The sequence below is a fragment of the Bos taurus genome, chromosome 17, assembly GCF_002263795.3.
Source record: "Bos taurus isolate L1 Dominette 01449 registration number 42190680 breed Hereford chromosome 17, ARS-UCD2.0, whole genome shotgun sequence".
In the NCBI taxonomy this organism is placed as follows: domain Eukaryota; kingdom Metazoa; phylum Chordata; class Mammalia; order Artiodactyla; family Bovidae; genus Bos; species Bos taurus.
The window spans coordinates 33,982,417-34,003,697 of NC_037344.1; the positions used below are offsets into that span (position 1 = coordinate 33,982,417).

The window sequence follows — 21,281 nt, forward strand, 5'->3', positions numbered from 1 at the left end:
CTCATCTGAACCCGCCGTATTCTTGCCTGGAGAATTTCATGGACACAGGAACCTGGCGGGCTACAGTCCATGGGGTCACAAAGAGTAGGACATGACTGAAGCGACTAACACAAACACACACACAAGCTCATCTGACATAATAATATTTACTCATATGAATGTAGGTATAAAGTACAAAATCCACATTATCTCACAAAAGTACTAATCAGATTTGAACATTTTTCTAGAACTATCCCAGAATCCACTAATCAAAATAAACACAACCTGTAAACAAAATATAAAAGTTGAAAGCAATAGTTGCCCATTCCAAAGAATGAGCTAACCCATACTTGAGATAAATGGTAAATATGGTAAAATAATTTTAAACATTATAAATTGAGTTACAGCATAATCTAAAGTTATATAAATATTTACTTAGATGACAAAATACTTAGCTGTAAAATAATATTACCTTTGGAGATATTTTAAAATTTACAATATGAATGATTTTAATCTCAGATGGTATAAAACAAATGCAATAATATTTTCTCTTGAGTGCTTAGACTGTTTCAGAAACAAAGATACGAGTTAATTTCTATGCAGAAACATGTTTGAAACTACAACCATTATCACAAAACACCATTATCTCAAAGCAACATGCATTTAATGAGCTCAGTTATTTCTTATCCAAGAAAACCAAGGATTTTGTAGTCTATTAGGCACCAAAATGTGAAAGATTATCATTGCAAAAAATAAATGTGTGGGGTTTTTTTTCTCTTTGAAAATGTTCTTCTATTAGGAAGTATAATCTTACTTTTAAACAATGCATGCAAATCTCACTAAATTTAGTAGTTTCATTATACACATCTAGAAGGTTTTAGTAAACCAAGTTTTAAAAATGACCGTTACATATTCTCATGTCAATAAGCAACCACAGGGACTTCCCTGGTGGTCCAGTGGTTAGGGCTTTACCTTCCAGTGCTGGAGGTGCAGGTTCTACCCCGGTCGGGAAGCTAAGATCCCACATCCCTTGCAGTGGAAAATCCAAAACATAAAACAGAACCAATATTCTAACAAATTCAATATAGACTTTTAAAATGGTCCAAATAAAAAGTACTTCTAAAAAAAGTAACACATAGAAAGCAAATTCAAACCGTAAGTAAGAGAATCACAGTGTCCTCTAGGTAGTAACAGTGTTTGCTTTATAGTTAACACCCGAACACTCCCAAGGTCTCATAGAACCATATATTCAGTTTACATCCCAGATGTACCAAGCGTGAGTCAGAGAGCTCTGATAAAGAGGTATGAAGACGTGACAGAAGCCATCTCCTGATGCCAAGGCTAAATTTAGAATCATCATCTTCTTGTTTTTGAAAGACAGAGATGAGGAAACCCTTATTTTGAACAATTATCATCAGTCTCTGATCAATATCACCTATTTAATATATTTCAAGAAATGATAACCCTGCTGCATGAATATTAAGCCATTGTGACCTGACGTATTCTACTGGAAAGGGTTTTGTTGTTTTTTTTTTTTAATAAACCCATTTACCCTGGCCAGATTTTAAATCCTGCAGCTCTGAATACAAACTGCAAATTTTGAAATCAGGAATAAAAAGTGTTGGTGATGGACCCACTGTGTATCAAAAGTATAGCATGTATGTGTACTCTCTGATTCAGAAAAACTACTGAAAATATTAGGGAAATAATTACATATAAATGTGCAATTTATGGATCTTCATTACAGAATATTTACAACAACAAAAAAATGTTCTCAAAGTGTTCAAAAATTGACAGTAAGTAAAATGTCTACAATATAAAATGAATGAAACAGAGTATTTTGCCATTCCGATAAAAGTGTTATTCTAAATATACTTACCCACATAAAAAATGCTCATGTAAATAGCTACCTGAAAAAATGAAGTGTAAAATAGTAGGCTAAATATGATCCCATTTTTATTGCAAAGAAAAATAAATACATATATTAGTGGTTTTCTCTAGAAGATTGCACCTAGTTTTATCATTGAATTTAGTTTTTTCATTTTCCTTATATGTATCTTCTAGTTTTATTCAATTAGTAGGTATTACTTATATAATGAAAAGTTTCAAATTAGTACTAGTAAAAAATGAAAAATTGAAGTGCAAAATAGAGAAGTTCTTCTCTCGTCCTCTCTCCCATATCTAAAAATATACAACACAGAGAAAACCAGATTAAACACATTAGGATTAAAACAATCAACAATAAGCACTAAAGTACAACAAGTAAAATTCAACTGCATTTGATCTGCTTAAAACAGTATAAATATACATGTTATATCATGAAAAAAATTACCAGATTTAAAGGAAAGATAAGTATGTTTATATTTGACTTTTCCTCAATGTCTGAGTGATCTTCTTGGGCAAGTCACACTTACAGTTATCATACCCATAGGATGAGATGGGAGGAGTAGATGATTTCTGAAAGAGCTTCAGATCTAATATTCTATCAACCACTAGAATGTCCTCTTATCCTCGAATATGCCCTATGTCATAGAAGGTCCCACACCAGTTTTAACAACTGTGCACAAGATCCTCTGAGCAAGGAGTGTGTCTTGCATAAATATTTACACATTAAATAAGTCTCCTTCACATAATAACAGTTCAACAAATATTTGATAATAAATCATTCTTCTTGGTATAGTCACATGTTCATGACCTCAGGAAACCTGTCCCAAGATATTTACAAAAAAATCGATTGACCTCTCTGCACAAATAGCAATGGATAATCTGGTCTAAAATCCAATCATAGTGTAAAAGCTAATTATAATAAGACATAGTACACAGGGTCTGAGTAAGCTGTTTTAGTCCAGTTCTCATCATGAGAGAACATGGCCCCCCAAAGTCACTGAACACCGTTGTTCTTATGCTCTGTTAAAGCTCTGAGACGTCTTCCACAGTGGCTGCGTTTGATCCATCTTTCTGGTTTTGCCTTCCCTTTGCTCTGCAGAGGAGCATGAAATTGTTTTGGTAATTTCATCAGCTTCAGAAGAAGCCAGCCTAAGTATGCTGGTTAAAATGTTCAGTGAGCACATCTGTCGGCATGTTCGACGTGAGAAACAAAAGACTAAGGCTGCAACCGTAGCTTTAGGAACCAGCAAACAGAACGGGTAGCTAGGGCAGCCCACAGTCAGGAAACCAACCAAGCTAGTACATGGATGCTAGGGACACAGAGCCTCACAGCCAACAACTCCTTAGCTGGGCACAGGGACAGGGCAAAGTCAGAATGGAGGGGAAGAATGGAAAAGGAAGCGCCGTCACCTCAGTAAACGGAGGCAAATCATATCTCTGTCATTCTTGCTTCTATAAATCATATTTGTTTTGTGTTTTTTTTTTTGATGGGTAAATGGAAAATATGACATATGATTTAATAAAAATTAATCAAAACTTTCAAGACATAGTGTGGTCATCATTTTGCAATATATACAGGTATTATTTTGGTATACAACTGAAACTGACATAGTTACATGTAAATTAGACCTCAATAAAAAAAAAGAGCTTTCAAGTTTCTAGTTACCATGACATATTCAATGCACTGTAAAATATTTAGCAAAACTAAAGATACTTATATTACCAGCATTATATTCTCTTTTGTAAATAAGGATCAGGAAAAAGATCAACTATTAAAATAAATGCAGTGAATTATTTTAAGTAGAAAGATACACTCACAGGGGAAAAAAAAACATCTATGGAGGCAACTGTTTTCTGGGACTTTTTAATGTAAAAATCATAGGTTCAGCTCCGGGGTCCCTTCAATACTCCCTACTATATCATAATGGACTTTGGTTTGCAAATCTTTTGTGTTTCAACCGTTCTACAATCAGTTACATGAGTCAAATCTGCAGTGTCCAAAAAGGGCCTGTTTAATTCTTAACTATATATACAGACTCTAAATATCTTACATGTGTATATACAAGATACAATTTTTTCTTTGGGGAATATATTATCATTCATAAATTCAAGTAAATGCTTATAATTGTGAGTATCAAAAAATACAAAGCAATACCTGTAACAAAAGCCTCTTTTTGAGAAATAAGCTATTTTGATTGCACTAGGTTGCATATAGATGTGTCTATTAAATGGCATACATGAAAATATAAAACATCATGAAATAAAACAGACCTTAAGTAATCAATCAACTTTAAAAATATATCTCAGCCAAGATGCATGAAATTTGGAGAATGCCACCAACCACAATAGTCTACTTAAGATGTTGCCTTTTATGTCAACATCCCATTCACTCCCTGGAAGTGGTTTTTTTCCCTTCTCTAAGCGCCTTCAAATTTTCATCTTCATCTCCACTCTTCGTGTTCTAACTACGGTCACTGTTACGTACTGTGGGATGAATTTTTCCGAGTGTAAACTCCTTGAGGAAAAGTTGCGCCTTTAAAAATATCTGTAAACTCCAGCCACATTGCTTACCATACTGGAAACAGTACATGATGTTTTGGAGATGAATTCATACCTTCTTTTCTCTTAGGTAGCTCTGGAGCCAGAAGTGTGATAACCTTTAAAGGTTTTATTTGTTTTGATTTTCTCCCCAAATGAAATATATTGGAGATCTCAAAAGCCAGGATGGACTCCAAACAGAGCTGATAAAAGGTGCACAACTTCTAACTTAGTGATCAGGAGAGGAGCTGCTTTCCTGACCCCTTGTAATCCTCAGCCATCTCTAGACATATCTTGTGACTAAAGTACACTTTATCATTCGAATAAATTCTATCCCTGTGAGAAACATGGATGGCAGCAATGACCAATCAACTAGGTGATGAGAAGTTTGGAGTAAAACACAATGAAGAAACAGGACCTGAGTTTTCACCTGGAATGAGGCTTGACCCACTGAGAGGCAAGAGCCAAGTTGGTTCCCAAATTAGAAGTCAGTGGGCCACAGAAGAAGGAATACTGACTGCATTGGGTGTCATAGGCCTTGAAGCCAGATCTTAGCTGCCACTGGGTAATTCTTAACAGGGGGAACACCACTTAATATTCCTGGCCTCAGGATATTTTAAGTTCTCTTATAAATTGAAGAGGCTAAACTCAATATGTTCTGATGTTTCTATAAACTATTAAATTCTATGATTACAAATCAAACATATCTTAAGCCTCTCAGTAACTGTGCAAACCTGAACAGTATTTTCAAAAGTTTTTGAAAGCATAGTGTCTGAAACTGATGATAATAATAGTGATGATAATAACAGCTAATTTATTCAACACATTTGTGAGATGGTTTGGGCTGCTGTCCTAGACCATGAGGATACAGAGGAGAACAAAACATACCTGGTTCCATGGGGCTTATGTTCTAGTTCAGGGAGCCAATATTTCATAATCCAGTGCATTTGATTGCAGTGAGAACCCTGGAGAAAAATAATGCAAAGATGGTGATAGAAAGTGCCAAAAGGCATTTACTGCATACAACCGAATATTTACTACACATTTTACATGTATCCTCTCATTACATCTTAATAACAATCTTACAAGATAACTGCTATTTCCCTGCGCCCTATTGCACAGATGGGGGCAGAAAAGGGTACAGAGATATCAATCATATTTTCCAAGGTCACAGAAAAATTAAGTAATGCAAGTCCAGAGCTTGTGTTCTAACCATTATGTAGTTCTGTCCTCTGCTAGATGATACCATAGTACAAATCTTTTAAAAGTTCATTAACCAAACTAAGCCTCCGTGGTGGCTCAGTGGTAAAGAATCCACCTGCCAATGCACAAGACATGGGTTCTATCACTGGGTTTGGGAAGATCCCCTGGAAAAGGAAATGGCAACCCACTCCAGTATCTTTGCCTGGGAAATCCCATGGATAGAGAAGCCTGATGGGCTACAGTCCATGGGGTCTCAAAGAGTCATACACGACTGAGTGACTAAGCAACAGTAACAACAAAACAAAGTACAGATTCTGTGCATTTAGAAAACTCTGTTTTTTCAGCTATGCTTATCACCTAAAAACTATGAAAGGGTGTCAAAATTTTTAAAAGAAGGCATCCTGACATGTGCTTGGGCTTAAGTCAGTGCATCTTGGGCCATAAGTTTCAAAAGCAGCATGCAACAATCATAATTAAAAGATCAAAATTGAAAAAATCATGACCAACTCTTCACGCCATGGTCCTCAACCTTCAGCCTGCTATGCTAGTGAAGCATCCTAAATGAATAGGCATGAGAATGCCAATATTATCTCTGTCCCTCAAGCTTGTTCAAGAAGGAACAAGGAGTCACATTTCCATGGAACATAATACCAGAGGCTGCAACAGAATCAGATTTCCCATAAAGCAAACACACATGAGGGTCATACAGAGGAGTGGTTAAGTGCGTGGGTTCTGGATTCAAACAGATCTGGCTTCAAACTCACTCTTTAACCAGCTCGATTTTCTTAGGCAAGCCCACTAACATTCATGAACCCTAGTTTCCTTATCTTTAGAAGAAGAAGAAGAATACCAACACAATATGCTTTTGTGAGAATTAAAAGAGTTAACATATGTTAAAGACCGAACCCAACACTGGCACATAGGAAATCTGCAGTAAATGTTACCTACTGTTATTATTATGAATAAATGTACCAACTTGGGCAAAGGGATCTACATTTCTGGAGGAGTAAAGGGTTTGGCATCTAACAGGATATTTAATGTCATTTTTCAAAGAACTCTGCACATGAATGTTGAAGGAAGTCCCCACTGTCCCTTCCCAAATTGCTGCTTCAGAAATATTTTTAGGCACTAATAGTTAACCGGGCTTCCCTCATAGCTCAGTTGGTAAAGAATCTGCCTGCAATGCAGGAGACCCCAGTTCGATTTCTGGGTTGGGAAGATCCTTTGGAGAAGGGATAGGCTACCCACTCCAGTATTCTTGGGCTTCCCTTGTGGCTCAGCTGGTAAAGAATCTGCCTGCAATGCAGGAGACCTAGGTTCAATCCCTGGGTTGGAAAGATCTCCTGGAGAATGGAAAGGCTATCCACTCCATTATTCTGGCCTGGAGAATTCCATGGACTATGCAGTCCAGGGGGTCGCAAAGAGTCACACACGACTGAGCAACTTTCACTTTGCTTCCCTGGTGGCTCAGACAGTAAAGATTCTGCCTGCAGTGCGGGAGACCTGGGTTCGATCCCTGGGTTGGGAAGTTCCCCTGGAGGAAGGCATTGAAAACCACTCCAGTATTCTTGCCTGGAGAATCCCCAAGGACAGAGGAGCCTGGTGGGCTACAGTCCATGGGGTCACAAAGAGTCGGACACGACTGAGGGACTGAGCACAGCACACGGTTAACAGTAGCAGCATTTTCAAAGAGAAGGGCAATGACATAACTCTGACTTGTTTCTGTACATTTATATAAATAACCAGTTAGTGGCTTACAAGAAGAAAGAATGAAGATGACTCCAGCTGTGTGTAAAAATAGCCAGAGACACTCAGCCCCCTCAGTCAATGCACAATTGCCACCGACAATCTGCTCATTTCCTCTCTGTGTTTGGATGACCTGAAGGCACTTCCCAGCAAGTAAATTCATGACACTAAAGAAACGTTCATTCCCAGTTTACACAGACTTCATCCCACCATATCAATACCCACATAGCCAAAGAAAGGGCTCTCTAACACGTTGTTTCCATGGTGTCTATGTGTTTCTACCCTAAACAGACAGATGCAGATGAAGCAATGCATGTCAATCCCATTATGAGGCTGTGAAATGGGCAGAAGTTTTGCTCCACACTCATGCAATCACACACACTGTGAACATCCTGTTTATTTGGCTCGCCTTCCGATGATTGGCTGTGGTGTATCAGCACATTACTGACAGCTGGGAATTTCTCCAGTGGAACATGCCTTTCCTATGACAAACATCCAAATAGCAATGGGAACACGTGTCTGCCCACTGTGTCCATACGAAGCAGCACGGTTTCCCCAAAAGTAGAGCACATTGGGCGCCTGCATTTGGTTGGAACGGCACCGAGGGGGCCCCTGGTGACCCTTACAGGCCATATGAGATAATACATTCTTGGACCCCTATTTCCGGACTGCTCTGGGCAAGGTCAGGATGGCAAAGATTCCAATTCCACAATATCAGATGTTACGGTAATTCCTTGGAGTTAATGTGTAAGAGCAAAGGAATGCCTTCAAACCTCATCTAGGCCCTGTGGAATCTGTTGAAAATGCATGACAGCTGTGGGCTTTGGCGAGGCTGTCTGTGAATGTATGAGATTTGGAAACAATTCAAAGCTAGAAATAACTGCACAACTCCTAACCCGGTACCGCGTCTTGCTCTCTCCCTCTCTCTTCCCATCACTCATTTCACACGCGCTGTAGCTGGGTCACCATCTCGTCCTCATGACTTTGAGGCATTCTCCACGGCTGGGAACAGTGGGTCACATCCTCCCCACACAAACACAGATGTGAAAAGAAGAAAGAAACAAGGGGTGGGGGTCAGAGCACCAGAATGATTTTAATAAGGCACAAGAACAGGATATTGAGAAAGAGCCTTTTTTTTTTTTTAAGTATCCAATTGGGAGTTGAGAAGCAGCAGCAAACTTGCACACTTGTTTAAAAGCCCATCTGCAGCGCGAATCATCATCGAGTTTTCCAGTGATTTATAGAGGCACTCATTTTCCTAAACCTGCATCGTTTTTCAAGGCTGTGACTATTTACACTTGGCTTCTCCAAGTCTTCTATGTATTCTGTGCCCTTCACCATTTACTCTCTCACGGCAAGAGTTTGCGTGTAATACAGTTGAAAAGGACCTACGAGAAACCAGTTCTGCTCAAAGACTCTTCTTTTCTTAAATTGAATGTTCAGTTCAGTCGCTTAGTCGTGTCCAACTCTTTGCTAACCCATGGACTGCAGCACGCCAGGCCTCCCTATCCATCACCAACTCCCAGAGTTTACTCAAACTAAATCAAATGACTGTTATCCAACTGCCTGACTGATTTCAACCTCAAAATTCCTACTCTTGTCATTTTGACTTGTGTCATCTCAAGATGCAAAGACCTTCTACAACCTGACTCATAAACAGTATGACATCCTAGGAAACCCTGGCTCTCCTCCTGTATCTTCAGTACTGCTACGTACAGTCCAGTTCCCCCTCAGCATCTGTGTATGTGTTTGTGTGTCTGTGTGTTGGGGCGGGGAGTGGGGGGCAGGGATTGGTTCCAGGACTTCCGTGGATTAAAAAATAATAATAATAAAAAGACCAAGGATGCTCAAGCCCTTTACATAAAATGGTCTAGTAGAGCGGATATCTGAATCCACAGGCTCTGGTCGGTTGACTTTGCAGATGCGGAAATTGCGGTTCCAGAGGGTTGACTGTATGTTTAAAATATGACCTCTTGGCACAATCAGGTTATTCTCACACAGCTTTTCCTCTCTAGTTAACCCAGCTTTGACACACATGGTCTCTGCGTGTCAGTCATTAACAACACAGACTCTTAGCTCTTAGCCCAAAACAAACCACACATTACCATTATCCAAAGTTCGGCTAAGGTAACTGGCCAAGATGGAGGCTTTAAAAGTAAGGAATTATTTCTCCAGTGAATATTATCCCGTCGATATCCTAAAATGAAACAAAACCACATATATCATATTTAAAAATAACTTAGGGCCTGGAAAACAATGTAAAGGGGGGAAAAAAACATTCCTCCTGAGAACTTGCTGGATGCTGCCAACCACCTCCTTGGCCAGCTGGATCCGTGTGAGTGTTCAGAAGCAGAGAAAAAATTGCTCTGGCCGACCATGCACTAAAACTGATTACACCTAACTTGAAGAATAGACTCCCAAAGAAACTCACTCGGGGGCACAGATGCTTGCTTGGGGGCATTTACTCTTACATTAGGATCAATTCTAACAAGCTGTGTTACTTGGATTCCCAGGCCACAATGGATTAGAAACAGTACATTAAAGAAAGACAGCATGCTGGTAAAGAAAAGTGTGTTGGGAACTACCAGTAGCACAGCTGCCCGGCTCTACAGCAAGAGAAGAGAGCCCCAGTTCAGCAGTGTGATTGTCCAAGCATTCAGGGAAAAAAGCCCCAGAACATCGCACTACAGCACAGAACAATAATGGACATGCATAACAGCAACTCTGAGTCATCAAGGAAAAGATACAGGCTATATAAGAATTCATGGACGTGCATATATTAATACATTCACAGCGTAGTCACATCCAGCTCAGTGTTCTGTGATGACCTAGACGAGTGGGGTTGGGAGTGATGGGAGGTCCACGAGGGAGTAGATATATGCATACATATTACTGATACATGTCATTGTACAGTAGAAACTAACAACATTGTAAAGCAACTACACTCCAACTTAAAAAAAAAAAAAACATATTTAAAAAAAAAAGAAATAGTCGTCCTTCCAAAGAATTGACTTCTTTTACGTCTAAAATAAATAAATGTGGACTACTTCCCCAAATAACAGATTTTTTAACTATAGGATTTAAATAAGGAGACTTCTAAGGATTTAATGTCAGTGTCTCTTATTTTTCTTATGCTTGTACCCCACAAGATATACATTACATGCCATCAGCTTCATTTCAGCACTTCTTAAATAACTTCAAGAGTATGCTACCAGAAAAGAGAACCAAAGAGACAGAGATTCTGCCTCGATTACTTAATATCTACAAATGGAAAGCTATGAACACATCACTCTATACACACACTCAGAGATACACAGCACTCCACACCAATGACAGGAAGGACTAAAAGGAGGAGGGTGCCTGCCACGTTGGTTTCACAGAGAGAAACTGATAGAGTGGATTAGGCAAGTGAGTGATCCAGGAAAGAGGAAGAGGACAGGGCCATTTCTAACACACAGCATTTATGGACAGACAGCAACAGGTAGATCTGCTTAGGGATTCATGGTTTGGATGGAAGAGTGTGTGCTCTCCTTTCTCATCATCTCTGCTCTCTTGTCTGGATTTCACATGACCTCTTCCCAGCATTGACATTCCATCAAGCAATCACCAACCTGGCTCTCATCCTATATCTGTGACTCGACCTGCTTGTAACTCCTTTTATAAATCCCTCAATGGACAACAGCTCCACATCCCCTTCTTCTGATAACTACCCTTTATGCCATCGTATTTGTTCCCTAGGGCTGCCATAACAACCACAAACTGGATGGCTTAATACAGCAGAAATTTGTTCTCTCGTAATTCTAGAAGCTAAAGGTCACAAGTGAAGGTGTGAGCAGGGCTGTGCACTCTCTGAAGACTCTAGGGGAGAAGGCTACCTTGGCTCTTTGAGCCTCTGGTGACCCCAGGTGTTCACAGCTTGTGAGAGCATAACTCCACTCTGCCTCGATCTTCACACAGCCTTCTTCTCTGCATGACCCTGCATCTCTCCTCCACTCACCCTAAATCCATTACTATGCATCCCAAAGTCCTTAACTACTGACATCTGCAGAGACCCTACATCCAAATAAGATGATGTTCTGAGATTCTAGGTGGACAAATTTGGGGGGCAATACTATTGATCCCACTACCCCAATTCACAGAATTACTTTTAAAAGCAGTCATGCTTTATAGAATGACTCTATAGCTCTGGACATGCAGAAACATCCCAATAATAGACATTTATGGAAACAAATCAGTTCTCATTCAACAGTCAGTCTTCTCCCCATCTTCCCTAGTCTTAGATACCCATCTCCAAAGTTAGCTGCTGCAAGTTTCAGACACTCACTTCCCCAAGCTCCTTGCAGCCAGGAGAGATCACATGACTCAGTTCAGCCATGGAGACATCAGAGAAAATGAAACAGAGACGATTTACTTGGAAGCTGGACAAACTTCAGCTTAGGGTCTCATACTCACAATGACCCCAGTCAAGAAGCCCTCTGCCCAATTTTGTATTTTTAATATTGATTTGTTTGAAAGAAGATCCCCAGAATTATATCTGTTCAGGCCTCACTAATGGCTTCCCAGGTGGTACTAGTGGTAAATAACATGCCTGCCAATGAGGGAGACTTAAGAGACACAGGTTCAATCCTTGGGTCAGGAAGATCTCCTGGTGAAGGGCATGGCAACCCACTTCAGTATTCTTGCCTGGAGAATCCCATGGACAGAGGAGCCTGGCGGGCTACCGTCCATAGGGTCACAAAGAGTCAGACATGAATGAACTGACTTAGCATGCACACATGCAGGCCCCACCAAAGCTAAATGCAGTAATTTCTCTCCTAACAGAAAGAGTATGTTTTACAGAGAGTCTTCTTTTGTGTCCCCTTTCTTCTGCTTCAGAGGCTGCCATGAGGATATGATTATCATAGTAACTGCAGCCATCTTTCTATCACAAGTGGAATGTTGAAAGAATCCTAGATATTCTAACCCTTGACATCATTTAGTGCTGAACCATACCTAGAGCCAACTCCCTCCAGATCTCTTGTTATATGAAAAAATATATATACAATAAAGATTTTTTTAGTTTTTTAAGTCACACAGAAAGGAGAGACATCACTTTGCTGACAAAACTCCATATAGTCAAAGCTATAATTTTTCCAGTAGTCATGTACAGGTGTGAGAGTTGGACCATAAAGAGGGCTGAGCACAGAAGAATTGGTGATTTCAAACTGATGCTGGAAGACTCTTGAGATTCCCTTGGACAGGAAGGAGATCAAACCAGTCAATCCTCAAGGAAATCAGTCCTGAATATGCACTGGAAGGACTGATGCTGAAGCTGAAGCTCCATCCAATATTTTGGCAATGTGATGCAAAGAGACAACTCACTAGAAAATACTCTGATGCTGGGGAAGATTGAAGGCCAAAGGAGAAGGGAGCAGCAGAGGATGAAATGGTTAGATAGTATTACCGACTCAATGGACATGAATTTGAGCAAAACTCTGAGAGATAGTGGAGGACAGTGGAGCCTTGCATGCTGCAGCTCATTGGGTTACAATGAGTCAGACACAACTCAGGGACTAAACAGCAACAACAAAGGTTTTCTCAGTTATAGAGCACAAATTTCCTAACTGGTATAGCACTTGACCTAGGTTGGACCAGTTAGAGTCTTGCTCTGAATACCTGGACTTGAGTCCCAGAGAATCTTGTCATTGTCCCTTTCTTGGCTAAAATCACAAGCTATGAAATTCTGGGATATATGGCTACCTAAATTCTTGCCACATGAATAAAGCCATACAGAAAGAGAGATGAATGAACTTGACACAGAGAAGCATAGCTAAGAGAAAAATAAAGAAGCCTAATGCTCTCGCCCCTGATTCCCAATGTTATGAGAGCTTGTGGCCTTTTTCCGGTCATGGTTCTCCAAATGTTTCGCAGCTTATCTTCCTATTAAAATCCCCTCTTGTGTTTAAACCAAGTCAGGAGTGATTTCTTTCACTAGTAAGTTAAATAGGCTAATTAGTAAAGCTTCCTTTCCTTCTGCCAGATGTTACCATTTCCTGTGTCATTTTCTTTTCTTATTTCTCTTTACCTTCTGCCAAGGAACTGGAATCCAATCCCATGGCTTCAAATGCCCTTGGTGATAAACAGCAAGCTATGTCGTCCGAAATACCTTGGTTGACTTCCTTACTCTGTTACTTGCCAGCAATGAAATGTTGGCAAGTAACCATCTCAAAGCCTCATTTATATTCTTTCAAAGAAAAGGATCATGGTAATATTAATTTCATGTGTCCCTAAGAAATAAATAAGCTGGTATGCATAGAGCATTTAACAAAACTACTTTACACACAGTAAACACTAAAATGTACTAATTATTATTAAAAATGCAACTGTTAGCATTATAATTTCTGAATCACAAGACAAAAATCTTTCACTAACCTCAATCTCTGGCTTACATTTTAGTCCTACATCTCTTATTCCCTTCTGAGACTTTCATTAATATTTACCTATTTCACCTTCAACTAAACTGATTTCCCACTCTTCTTTCCATCACTCATCTCCCACCCACAGTGTAATCAATAGTCACACTTCAGTTTGTGACACTATTATTACTGTCTCAATGATTCAGCCTCAGACCTCAGCTGGTCTAATGTTGGTTTTGTTAATTACCCCATTACACGCATATGTAATGCATTCCTAACCAAAGAGCAGAAACAAAAAAATCACAAGGGTTACAGTTTATTACATTGTTACATAATGAATTACAGTTTGTTGTATTTTTCTTTTATTTATTTAGTTTAGCTATTCAAAAATTTTTAAAGTAAATTTGAGACTCTACAATCTTGATTCTTCATTGATTGACTGCACAAAAGCCTTTCACTACTTGGCTCACAACAAATTGTGGAAAATACTTTAAAAAAATGGGAATACCAGACTGCTTTATTTGTCTCCTGAGAAACCTGTATGCAGGACAAGAAGCAACAGTTAGAACCAGACATGGAACAACAGACTGGTTCAAAATTAGAAAGGAGTACGTCAAGGCCGTATATTGTCACCCTGCTCATTTAACTTATATGCAGGGTATATCATGTGAAATGCTGGGCTGGGTATTTTTGCACAAGTTGGAATCAAGATTGCTGGGAGAAATATCAATAATCTCAGATATGCAGAAGATACCAACCTAATGGCAGGAGGGAAGAGGAACTAAAGGGCCTCTTGATGAAGGTGAAAGAGGAGACTAAAGAGGCTGGCTTAAAACTCAACATTCAAAAAACTAAGATCACGGCATCCAGTCCCATCACTTCACGGCAAATAGATGGGGAAACAATGGAAATAGTGTCAGACTTTATTTTCTTGGGCTCCAAAATCACTGCAGATCATGATTGCAGCCATGAAATTAAAAGACGCTTGCTCCTTGGAAGAAAAGCTATGACAAACCTAGACAGCATATTAAAAAGCAGAGACATTACTTTACCAACATAGGTACATATAGTCAAAGCTATGGTTTTTCCAGTAGTCATGTATGGATGTGAGAGCTAGACCATAAAGAAGACTGACCATCAAAAAACTGATACTTTCAAACTGTGGTGCAGGAGAAGACTCTTAAGAGTCCCTTGGACAGCAATGAAATCAAACCAGACAATCCTAAAGGAAATTAGTCCTGTATATTCATTGGAAGGGGAAGGACTAATGTTGAAGCTCAAGCTCCAATACTTTGGCCACCTGATGTGAAGAGCCAACTCATTTGAAAAGACCCCAATGTTGGGGCAGGAGGAGAAGAGGGTAACACAGAATGAGATGGTTGGATGGCATTACCAAATCAATGGACACGAGTTTGGGCAAACTCTGGGAGATAGTGAAGGACAGGGAAGCCTGGTGTGCTGCAGTCCGTGGGGTGGCAAAGAGTCAGACACAACTGAGCGACTAAACAATAACAACCATCTTGAATCTACTGTGCTAGGCACAGGTGGTGATTTAAAAAAATCAAATAAGATATCTCTCGTTGGTCATAAAGAACCTGTGTTCTCTATGAGGAGATACAAGTGGACAAAGTGTTATTGTATTTATCATATCTTTCCAAGCATGAGGAGGAAAAAATACAAAGTGTTTAGAGATTTCAGAATGATAGATCACTCCTATACTGAGTACACTTTCTTTTAGAAACTTTTCCACTTGGGTAAGAAGAATACCTTTCTTTGGGTTCTACTCTTTAGGGAGATCTGCTCATTATAAACATAGAAACTGAATTTATTAAAAAAAAATACCTGGACACCATGTCAATTGCATCCATCAGACAGAGCTGATCCACCCCAATATGTGATTTTTAAATGATGGCTTTTACATCAAACTTCTCTCAGTTCCCAAATGATTATTCCTTTAAATCTCTTGCTGTCTATTCCCAAAACAAAAGATGAGTGCATCTGCATGCTACACTGGACTTCAGAGATGATATTGCTTCATTACCTAGGGAAGATTTGAGGAGCAGAATCAGTTAAATAAAAGCAAGTGCAGAAATGCAGTAACTGGTCCCATCCTTCTTCTCAGTGTGGATGCAATAGATTCTTACAAAAGAGGGATCTTTCCCCACTTGTTGATGAGCACCCATTTTTTTCTCCATATGTTCCAGGTGTGGCATCCTGACATAGTCCTCAGTTCAGCTCAGTTCAGTCGCTCAGTCCTGTCTGACTCTTTGTGACCCCATGGACTGCAGCATGCCAGGCCTCCCTGTCCATCACCAACTCCTGGAGTTTACTCAAACTCATGTCCATTGAGTCAGTGATGCCATCCAACCATCTCATCCTCTGTTGTCACCTTCTCCTCCTGCCTTCAATCTTTCCCAGCATCAGGGTCTTTTCAAATGAGTCAGCTCTTCGCATCCTACTTTACATAGTCCTACCTTAGCAAATTAGCATATTGGCAGTAGGTCTGCATGGCAGCTAAGGAACAATTTGCAATATTAAACATTTCAAATTTTTCTTAAATTTTAGTACATGTAAATGTAGAAGTAGCATATAAATATATTACCTGGTATACTGATTGTTTATATTACCATATGAATTTAGATATTATTTTAAAAGGTGATCAAAGAAATATATTATTGCTAGCACTTTATTCAAGAAAGTTAAAATACCTATAAAATATTTTCTGTGACGACGCTATTTTGTCATGTCTCCTTACTAAAATGTTTAAGCACTATGTATAATATTTATGGTGATTTAGAATCAGATACTGTTTTAAAAATTCTATTGACAGTTCCAGTTATGCTAGGTTACCTCAATATACATACATATCATCAATATACATACATATCATATAATTCTCCAAATTGGAAATTAAAAATACAAAAGTCTAAGAACAATGGTGATTCAATAAATGCTTTCTAAATTGGCATCACTGCCAACATAACATAATTATGTAAAAAAAAATCACGATTATAACAGCACAACTGATTTTGTTGAAATGAAGGCAAGAAAAATTGCATGAAATAAATGTATCAGATCAGATCAGATCAGTCGCTCAGTCGTGTCCGACTCTTTGCGACCCCACGGATCGCAGCACGCCAGGCCTCCCTGTCCATCACCAACTCCCAGAGTTCACTCAGACTCACATCCATTGAGTCAGTGATGCCATCCAGCCATCTCATCCTCTGTCGTCCCCTTCTCCGCCTGCCATCCCTCCCAGCATCAGAGTCTTTTCCAATGAGTCAACTCTTCACATGAGGTGGCCAAAGTACTGGAGTTTCAGCTTTAGCATCATTCCTTCCAAAGAAATCCCAGGGCTGATCTCCTTCAGAATGGACTGGTTGGATCTCCTTGCAGTCCAAGGGACTCTCAAGAGTCTTCTCCAACACCACAGTTCAAAAGCATCAATTCTTCGGCGCTCAGCCTTCTTGTTTATATTTTACTACTCATCCAAAAAATGTCAGTTGATCAACACAGGATTCCCAGACATTCACAGTAATTGTGAATTTCATAATCTTGGATATTAGCAACACTGTAGTCTTACACATTTTTCAATTTTGACATTATCTGGCAAGCAAGGTTTTTAGGTAAATTTATCTTTTATATTTTCAGACAAATGGTATGTGGCTCTCATTCATACTTCAGTCCTAGGCTTGCAAATATTAACAGCAAATCTAGTTTTAAAGGCACTTTATAGGTTAAGGACAATCTGAATTTGGCTTTGAAATCCATGTACAAGCTGAAAGAATCCTGAACAAAGTAGAGTTTGGGCAAACTTGTAAGGAGCACACGAAAAATGAGCAAATGGACAAAGCTGGGGATACCCCAGAGATGTTAGAATACAAGGTCCATGAGAGCACAGAGCGTGTCTGTTTCCTTTATTGATATGTCTTTGGAGCCTAGGACATAAATATTTGATGAATGAAGTAATGAATGAATGATAACTAGGAGTCTGATTTAACTAGACTGTAGAGCGTATAAAACACCATACAAGGGAAAGGCTTAAAGGAACAGATAACGGGAGACAGAAAACAGTTCAAATGATGTTTTATCTAACTCATCAGAAAACAGGGCATTGTTGGACTTCCCTGGCAGTCCAGTGGTTAAGACTCCACCCTTCCACTGTAGAGGGTGCAGGTTTGATCCCTGTTTGGGGAAGATTCCTCATGCTGTGCCATGCGGCAAACAAACAAACAAAGAAACAGGACATTGTTTTGTAATAGAAAGTGACAGACATCACTCCTCATCCTTTCTTCAAGATGAGGACAATATTGTCCTAGAACATGGAAATCTTCATTGTTAGGATCAAAGAGATTATTGTTGAAAAAAAAAAGAGTAGTCCTTGTTGGTTATCCATATAGCATGGGGAACCCTGCTCAATGTTATGTGGCAGCCTAGATGGGAGGGGAGTTTGGGGCAGAATGGATACATGTTTATATATGGTTGAGCCCCTTTGCTGTTCACTTGAAACTATCACAACATTAATCAGCTGTACCCCAATACAAAATAAAAAGTTAAAGAGAAGAAAGAAGAGAGAAAAGAAAGGAAAAGGAAGAAGGAAAAGCTCTACGTGAAGGATCTTTAGGAGACTTTGGCTTAAGTCTAGGCAGATCTTGGAGGTTTTATTTCTGTAAGACTTCTACACACTTCTGGGAAGAACAGTGGGAAAGTGTCTTGGAAATGATTGTGAGCTTCAAGAGTGAGATATCTAGAAACAGGAGAGGGACAGAGGCCACCTCCTCACCTCTTGGGACCTGTTGCCATTGAACATAAGAAGCTCATGCTTTAGTAAGGGCATGTCACCAAGCTGTGTCCTGTGCAACGATAGTGATTCCAAGTGTTAAGAGGAAGAAACGATCAGAGTGCACTGTCACTGATCCATTCGCTATGTCCTATGAATCCGTCCACAAAGAAATTCTTTTAAGTTCCCTTATGAAAGAAGAGCCTTAAAAAAAAAAAAAAAGAAAGAAAGAAAGAGTAATTCAAATCAAAGAATAACATTGAAGGTAAAGAAATAAATTAAGAGAAGTTCATCTACAGAATCTATCCAAAAAAAAAAAATAAATAAATAAACAATCTAGCACTGCAATGAAGAACTTGTGCAGAATTCTACAGCTAGAACTATAGGGAAAAAAGAGAAAAAAATAAGAGAAAATTTTATGAGCTGTTCACTTCTCACCCATATTCTAAGTTGGTTGTTTACAATTTCAAGTTTTCTGTTCGGTCACCAAGTTTCTGTAGAAGTCTCATTTTATTCTTTTAGTTCATAAATATTTTATTGCTAAAACTGAGGCTTCACTCTATGCCTCTTGAATCTGGGTTCCCATTTTGTAGTTGAAAAAATTATATAAAATCTAAAAAAATAATCAAATTGTTTGAATTTTAAGTTCTTTGCACCTAAAATAAATAAATGCCTAAGTTTGCCTAAAACGTGATCCTAATTCCCCACTGTATTGGGGGACAAATTTTTCAGCTAATCTGGCACAAAGATAAGAGTTTTTAATGATACCTGAGACCAGGTGAATTTTTTTAATGATTTTAATGCTAAAATTTCACAAAGCTACAGGAAACAAAAATTTTCCATTGCCAAAATGTTTATTTGGTGATTTTTAAAGACAGAAAATAAAGTTTCTTTGAGTAAGTTGTCCTATAGTACAATTCTTTTGTATTTTAAACTGTGGTTTCCCCAAGTAGGCATAGAATAATTTCATGCTCCCCTGTGACTGAGGTCTCAGTTAAGATTTTGAAACACAGAATAGAAGTTCAACTATTTCTCTCTATTTAGTGATTTCTTCCATCCAAGCTTCATAAGCCAAGGTCAATAAGAATAAATGTATGAGTGAATGGAGATTTTGAAGCAATGGATTATTTATACTATGGTTGTTATTAAGACGTAAGGTGGGGAAGTAAAACGAAATTCTATAAACTGACTTCATGAAGACTTAACAGTTTTTTTAAAACCCAGAAACTAGAAATTCCAATGGGAACATAATTTATCTTAGTTCTAAAATATTAGTAAATTGCTGAGAAGTAGATTTGCATACCTAACCAGGGAAGAATTGTTAAAGATAAGTTTAAACCAGGCTATCTTCCTCCCAGGGCTTCCCTGGTGGCTCAGATGGTAAAGAATCTGCTTGCCAATGCAGGAGATATAGGTTTGATCCATGGGTCAGAAAGAGCCCCCCAGAGAAGGAAATAGCAACCCACTTGAGTATTCTTCCTGGAGAATTCCATAGACAGAGGAACCTGACAGGCTAAAGTCCATGGGGTGGCAAAGAGTAGGACATGACTGAGAGACTAAACAAAACCACATCTTCCTGCCAAGACATGTTTATATTCTAGATACATATATATATATATTCTAGTTTTCACTGAGGATTAAGTGAACAAGTCTCTAGCAGGCTATTTCCATATTATGCATACATATTACTACATAAGACAGGAATACTGTCTTTCAAATTATTTAAGTTAGGTGGACCTAGCAAGCATAGGCAGGATCAATGTAGAGCTTCCAGAACACTAAATCATCTATAATTCAACTGCTGGATTGTACAGAACAGAATAGAGTTTCAGACAATATTTTTAAAGTTGTTAGCTAAAATTTAAGAACAAATAGGTCTTGCGTTGGAGACTCGCTGACTGCTAGTCCACCCTTCAGTTCAGCCACTCAGTCATGTCCTCCTCTTTGAGACCCCATGGACTGCAGCACACCAGATCTCCCTGTCCATCGCCAGCTCCCAGAGTTTACTCAAACTCATGTCCATTGAGTCGGTGATGCCATCCAACCATCTCATCCTCTGTCGTCCCCATCTCCTCCTGCCCTCAATCTTTCCCAGCATCAGGGTCTTTTCCAATGAGTCAGCTCTTTGCATCAGGTGGCCAAAGTATTGGAGTTTCAGCTTTAGCATCAGTCCTTCCAATAAACACCCAGGACTAATCTCCTTTAGGATGGACTGGTTAGATCTCCTTGCAGTCCAAGGGACTCTCAAGAGTCTTCTCCAGCACCACAATTCAAAAGCATCAATTCTTTGGTGCTCAGCTTTCTTTATAGTCCAACTCTCACATCCATACATGACTACTGGAAAAACCATAGCCTTGATTAGACGGACATTTGTTGGCAAAGTAATGTCTCTGCTTTTCAATATGTTGTCTAGGTTGGTCATAACTTTTCTTCCCAGGAGCGAACATTTTTCATTTCATGGCTGCAGTCACCATCTGCAGTGATTTTGGAGCCCCAAAAAATAAAGTTTGTCACTGTTCCCCAATTTATTTCCCAAGAAGTAACAGAACCAGATGCCATGACCTTAGTTTTCTGAATGTTGAGTTTCCAGCCAACTTTTTCACTCTCCTCTTTCACTTTCATCAAGAGGCTCTTTAGTTCTTCACTTTCTTCCATAAGGGTGTGGTGTCATCTGCATATCTGAGGTTATTGATATTTTTCCCGGCAATCTTGATTTCAGCTTAAAAGAAACAACAAAAACAATGAGTTGCAAT

General features: G+C 39.1%; 1 long non-coding RNA gene across 1 annotated transcript in view; it reads right to left on the reverse strand.

The window, feature by feature from the left end:
• Positions 1-472: 472 nt before the first annotated feature.
• LOC132342562 (uncharacterized) overlaps positions 473-21,281 on the reverse strand; it is a 102,907-nt gene continuing 82,098 nt past the window's right edge. Inside the window, exons 2-3 of the long non-coding RNA XR_009490971.1 lie at positions 5,293-5,369; positions 473-2,160 (exon numbers count right to left, since the gene is read on the reverse strand). This is a non-coding gene — a long non-coding RNA (uncharacterized lncRNA). The remainder of the gene's footprint in view (positions 2,161-5,292; positions 5,370-21,281) is intronic.